The sequence below is a fragment of the Hemitrygon akajei genome, chromosome 5 (assembly GCF_048418815.1).
Source record: "Hemitrygon akajei chromosome 5, sHemAka1.3, whole genome shotgun sequence".
NCBI lineage: Eukaryota > Metazoa > Chordata > Chondrichthyes > Myliobatiformes > Dasyatidae > Hemitrygon > Hemitrygon akajei.
In genome coordinates, this window is record NC_133128.1 from 37,176,448 (window position 1) to 37,183,918 (window position 7,471).

Below are 7,471 nucleotides of genomic sequence, written 5' to 3' on the forward strand. Positions count from 1 at the left end.
TCCTTTTTAATCAGGAGGATATTATAGCCGATATTAATGGTAGATTTTTGATTGTTACAGGAATAATTTTAATAGGAAAATGGTTTTGGTTAATATTTCTGGGCCAAGTGTTGATGATCCCTCATTTTATAAAGCTGTTTTTGCTCTATTACCTGATTTAAATGAATATATGCTATTAATGGGTGTTGATTTTAATACTTATCTAAATCCTTTAATGGATAAGTCATCATCCAAACATCAACTTCCTAATCATTCTGCATCACTTATTAATTCATTTTTAATTGATTATGATTTAATTGAGATCTGGAGGCATATGCACCCTAGTGATAGAGAATACTCTTTCTTCTCACATGTTCATAATAATTTTTTGAGAATTGACTATTTTATAGTCGACCCTCAACTTTTATTTAATGTTCAGAAATGTGAGTATGATGCAATTGCTATCTCTGATCATGCTCCTTTAAACTTAATATTTGAACTGAAAGATGTTGTTTCTACCAGACCATTTTGGTGTTTTCCAGAACATTTATTACAAAGTTCAAAATTTGTTGAGTTTATTGAAACTCAGATAAAAGAGTTTTTTCTCTTTAATAATACAGAAAATGTTTCAAAGTTAGTAATTTGGGATACATTAAAAGCTTATTTATGTGGTCAAATTATTTTGTATATAGCTAAATTGAAGAAACAAACAAGAATGGAATTAGATGAAATCTCTAAACAAATTAAAGAATTAGATAACATCAATGCAATCTCTCCAAATGTTCTTTCATTTAAAAGAAGAGTAGAATTACAATCACAGTATAATTTATTACTAACATCCTATTGAAGGATATTTGCTTAAATTGAAAAGTCAATTTTATATCTTTGGGGATAAAAATAATAAGCTCTTAGCTTCCCAATTAAGAGCAGCTAGAGCTAAAAAACAAATTTTAAAGATTCGTAAAAATGATGGAGATATAGCAAGTAACCATGAGGATATTAGTAATACTTTTCAGGATTTTTACTCTGATCTTTATAGATCTCAATTTCCTGCAGATTCCTCCAAAATGATGGCTTTTTTACATAAGATTAAATTCCCACAAATTTCTGTTGAAGATCAACAGATGTTTGATGCTCCAATTACCGAGCATGAAATTCAGAAAGCTGAATGCAATCAGGTAAAGCTCCTGGACTTGATGGTTATTCAGTGGGATTTTACAAAAAATTTGGAAGATTACTTTCTCCGTATCTTTTGGAAATATTTCATGAATCCTTTGAGAAGTGTAATTTACCTTCTTTTTATGAAGCATCTATTTCCTTAATTCTTAAAAAAGATAAAGATCCTGTTGAATGTTCATCATATGGACCTATTTTGTTATTAAATGTGGATGTAAAAATTCTCTAAAATAATGGCTAATTGCTTGGAAAATCTTTTAACTAAAATCATCTCTATGGATCAAACGGGCTTTATTAAAGGCCGTTACTCTTTCTCTAATGTTCAGAGATTGATGAATATTATATATTCACCATTATCTAAGCAACCTCAATGTGTTATCTCTCTCGATGCAGAAAAGGCATTTGATTGAGTTGAGTGGTCATATTTGTTTAAAGTATTAGAAAAATTTGGTTTTGGTAATAATTTTAATAGGTGGATTCAAATGATTTATAAGAACCTTATTGCCACAGTCATTACTAATAATTACAGGTCTTCTTTTTTTCACTTTCTTGTGGAACTAGACAGGGATGTCCATTAAGCCCTTTATTATTTAATCTTGTATTGGAGTCTTTAGCTATAACATTATGTGAAGCTAAAAATATTCATAGTATCTCTATGAATGGAACCATACATAAGATTTCTCTTTATGCAGATGATCTTTTGATTTTTATTTCGAATCTTGAGGAATCAATTCCTAATCTTTTGGAAATACTTAAAGATACTGGTTAAATTTTTAGGATATAAACTTAACTTGAATAAAAGTGAATTGTTTGCATTAAATGCCCCTGTTAGTATATATAATGATATTCATTTTAGAATTGTTAATATATTTAGATATTTAGGTATATAATTACTAAAAAATATAAAGACCTTTATAAAGCTAATATAGTTCCTTTAATGGACTCCATGAAACAACTATTTTCTAGATGGAATCCACTTACTCTCTCTTTAAAAGGTCATATCCATGCTATGCAAATGATGATTTTACCTAGACTTTTATATATTTTCCAAAATATACCTATCTTTTTAACTAAAAAGTTTTCGATCAAATTGACTCTCTTATTACTTCCTTTATTTGGAACAATAAGAAACCAAGAATGAACAGGTATCATTTACAAAAATCCAAACAAGACGGTGGACTTGCACTTTGTAATTTAAGACTGTATTATTGGGCTGTGAATATTAGACAATTATGTTTTTGGTTATAGTGGCTCGATAAGAGCCAAAAACCACTATGGGTTGATTTGGAATTAAAAGATGTTAAACAATTTCATTTAACTTCAATATTAGGAGCTCCATTACCTTTACAGCTCTCTAAAATTCCAAATTTAAATCTTTACCCAATTAATAAACAATCCCTTTGGATTTGGGTTCAGTTTCACAATTTTAAAAATTTTAAACAATCTAAGTTGTCTAGCTTTTAATATCAAAAATTTTCAGTTAAATCTTCAATAACCGACCCCATTTTTCTCCTGTGGAGAAATAAAGGGATCCGTTCTTTTACAGACTTATTTTGTGATGGTCAATTGATGACTTTTGAAGAGTTAATTAACAAATATTCTCTCCGTCATACACATTTTTTGCAATATTTTCAGGTTAGATATTTTTTACAACAGTATTTACCCAAGTTTCCATATTTACAAGAATCTGATTTGTTGGATATCATTTTGAAGTTGAATCCTTTAGTGAGAGGTTCCATTAGCAGAATTTATAATTTATTTTTGTTACAAAAAGAGAACCTACCACTAAAGATTAAACAAGATTGGGAGGGAGAACTTAATATGATCTTTGTTAATGAAGATTGGCTTTGAGTTTTGAAAAACATGAATTCTTCTTCTATATATGCCAACCACTGTTTAATTTAATTTAAAATTGTTCACCGTTATTACTTAACAAAGGAGAGATTATCTAAAATATTTCTTAGTATAGACAACTACTGTGATAGATGTAAAACTGAAGTAACTACTTTGTCACATATGTTCTGGTCATGTTCTTCATTAAAAATTGTTTTGAAAATCTTTATTTTCTACAATTTCTAAAGCTCTGAAAATTAATTTGAAACTTAATAGATTGACTGTTCTATTTGGAATAGGTTCGCATCATATTCAGATCAACATGTAATTGCATTTGTTACATTATTGGCAAGAAGGGCTATTTTATTAAAATGGAAAGATATCTCTTCCCCTACATTAATTGAATCGTTTTCTCAAGTAATGTTATGTTTCAGTTTGGAAAAAATTAGAAGTAGAACTTTCGATCCCCAATTCGATATTGAGAGAAGGTGGGGTTCTTTTGCCAAATATTACCATTTAATTTGAATTATTCTATATGGTTTTCTTCCAATTTTCTTTTTTTATAAATATGAATTGGCGGTTGATGACTCTTTTTCTTTATATATTTAGATGATGGTTAAACGTATTGCTCTGGGGGGTTGATTCCTAACAGTTCTTTTTCCCCTTTTTTTTGTAGTCAGTGTTTTTTTCCCCAGTTAGACAGGGTTCTTTTTCTTCTTTCTTTTTCCTATATATAAAACAGTTTTTTCTATTTTTATATATTATGATCAGCTTTCTTTCCTTCAGTTTTATTAATTGTATATATATTAATCTGTTGAAGTTTTGTATCATTTTATAGCTGCAGATTATGTACCAACAAAAAGATTCTAAAAATGAAAAAAAATATAACCTTGAATAAATCTTTATGCTTCTTAGTAATTTTAACACCAAAATAAATAAAATTGTCTGTGACTAATTTAAATGGTAAATGTTTATAAACTGGAAGTTGCATGTTTAATGGGAGTAGTTCACTCTTATTAAGATTCAGTTTGTAGCTGGAAAAGCTACTAACCTGAGCAAGGAGAGATAAAACTGCAGGAATGGATTTATCAGGAATGAATTTATCAGGATCAGAAATATATAGCAACAGATCATCTGCATATGATGATAACTTGTATGTCCCATTCCCACAGTTAATGCCAAAAATGTTGGGTGAATCACGAATTGCAATAACTAAAGGTTCCAAAGCAATATCAAATAATAAAGGGCTAAGAGGACAGCCTTGCCTAGTACCACAAAACAACTGAAAATAGGAGATCTTTGATTATTAGTAAATATCGAAGCCAAAGGGGTATAGTATATCAATTTAATCCAAGATATAAATTTCAGACTAAAATTAAAATTCTCAAGTGTACTAAGTAAATATGGCCATTCAACTCTATCAAATGCTTTCTCTGGAGTTCTAGGTGAAGGAGTGTAAACTATATTAATTAATTTCCTAATATTAAAAGATGAATAATGATTTTAATAAATCTAGCCTGGTCAACAGAGATAATTTGAGTTATTATGTTCTCCAATCTAGTTGCCAAAATTTTTGAAAAAATCTTAGAGTCCACATTCAGCAAGGATATGGGCCTATATGATGCACATTCAATCGGGTTTTTATCTATTTTAAGATTTTGGGAAATAGAGGCTTCGTAAAAAGATTGTGGTAGTTTACCTATGGTTAATGCCTCCTTAGAAATTTTACATAAGCAAGGAAAGAGTACAGTAGAAAAGGATTTTTAAAATTCTACTGTGTAACTGTCCAGACGAGGTGCTTTACCTGAATTCATTGAAAAAATAGCCTCTTTTATTTCTTCTTCCATAATAGATGCATCTAATTTTAAACATTCATTGGATGATAATTTTGGAATATTCAGTTTCCTTAAAAATTTGTGTATTATAGTAGGGTCATCAGGGGATTCTGATTGATATAAAGAATTGTAAAATTCTTGAAAAGATTTGTTTATCTCATCATGATCAACTGTCAGGGTACCATCTCATTTATGAATCTTTATAATCTGGCATTTGGCTGAAGCAATTTTCAATTGATTAGCCAGTAACTTACCAAATTTATCACCATGAATATAAAACTGGGTCCTAGTTTTACTTAATTGATTTTCAATCAAAGAGGTTAATAATAGACTATGCTCCATTTGAAGTTCAATTCTCTTTTTATAAAGCTCCTTACTAGGAGCCATAGAATATTTCTTATCAATTTCTTTAATTTTGTCAACCAGCATAAGTATTTCACTATTGATTCCTTTTTACAGTCCAGCAGAATATGAAATAATTTGTCCACGAATATACGCTTTAAAGTGTCCCATAATATTCCTTTGGAAATTTCTTCTGAAATGTTTGTTGAAAAGAAAAAATCAATCTGTTGTCTAATAAAATTGACAAAGTCTGAGTCCTGAAGTAGAATAGAATTGAACCGCCATTGTCTAGCACTAGAAAATGGATCCATTATCTTCACAGATAGTCTCAAGGGTGCATGGTCGAAGCAAAATCACAGAAAAAGAAAAAGAGTTTTTACCTAGATATACAAGAATTTCCTACACTACCGATTGAACATTCTTCAATTTTTGTTTTACTTTCATTATTAATGTTCATTTCATATACACTACTATCCCCATTCAGGAAGGCCTTAAAGTTCTTACTTCTTTCTGGACAACAGACCTAACCAGTTTACTACAGCACAAATCCCCTGCATCAGACAGAACTAGTTCTCACCCTCAACAATGTCCCTTTTGGATTCTTGCCACTTTCTTCAAACCAGTGGTTTCCCCATGGCCTCCTGAATGGTCCCCAGCTATGCTTGCCTACTTATCAGCTACATGGACCGGCCCATCTTCCAAGCTTAGACTAGTAATGCTCCCCAGCTCTCTACACTACATTGACAACAGCATTGGTGCTGCTTCCTGCACCCATGTTGAGCTCAACAATTTCATCAACTTTGCCTCTAACTTACACCCTTCTCTCATAGTTACTCGGTCTTTCACAGACACCTCACTCTATCTCTATCTCTGGAGACATACTATCTATTGACATTCTCACAGTTACCTTAAATAAACCTCTTCCCACCCTGTCATATGCAAAAGTTTGATACCACTTTTGGACTGTTGTTCAGCATTCAACACCATAATTCCCTGCAGCCTCGACAAGAAGCTCATAGACCTTGGCCTTCACCCTACCATGCGTAGCTGGATCCTTGACTTCCTGTCAGATCGCCAGCAGGTGGTAAGAGTGGGCTCCCTCAACTCTGCCCCTCTGACCTTCAACATAGGCGCCCCTAAGTGCTGTGTCTTAAGCCCCCTCCTTTACTCTCTGTATACCCATTACTGTGTTGCCACCCGCAGCTTTAATCTGCTAATTAAATTTGCTGATGACATTACATTGATTGGCCGAATCACAAATAATAATGAGGCAGCCTACAGAGAAAAAGTCATCACCCTGACACAGTGGTGTCAGAAAACCAACCTCTCCCTCAATGTCATTAAAAAAAGGAGGTGGTTGTGGACTACAGGAGGAATGGAAACAAGCTCACCCCTATTAACATCAATGGATCTGGGGTTGAGAGGGTTAACAGCTTTAAGTTCCCTGCATAAACATCACTGAGGATCTTATGTGGTCTGTACATACTGGCTGTGTGGTGAAAAAGGCACAACACTGCCTCTTTTGCCTAAGTTGGTTGAAGAATTTTGGTATGACTCCCCAAATCCTAAGCACTTTCTACAGGGGCACAGTTGAGAGCATCTTGACTGGCTGCATCACCGTCTGGTATGAGAACTGTACTTCCGTCAATGCAGGACTCTGCAGAGAGTGGTGCGGACAGCCCAGCACATCTGTAGATGTGAACTTCCCACTATTCAGGGCAGCTACAAAGACAGGTGTGTAAAAATGGCCTGAAGGATTGTTAGGGACCCGAGTCACCCCAACCACAACTGTTCCAGTTGCTACCATTCAGGAAACGGTACTGCAGCATAAAAGCCAGGACCAACAGGCACATTTAGATGGAGACATAACAGAAAGATTTTTACTCCTCATGTATATGAAGGATGTAAGTAATAAAGTCAATTCAATTCAATTCAGTCGCTTTGTCTCCACGATATCTGTTCTCAGGATTAGGCTTTCCATTCTAACACTTCTTCGCAGTCCTCTTTTTAAAAAAAACATGTGTTTTAACTTCCATCACCCTCAATGCAGCCCTCCCCATGCACCTCCTCTTTTTCCTGCATATCTGCCCTTGCCTCTTCCCACCTCATCATAACAGGCTTCCAACACTAATTTCCCCTTGTCCTTGCCTAACATGCCATGAGTCTCTGTATCCAGCACATCATTGTCCCCAGCTTCCACCATTTCCAATGGGTTCCTTGGACTAGACACATTGTCGACTCCAACACCCTCCCCCCACTGACTTCCCTAGGGAATGCACTCACTACGTGACACCCTTATCCACTCA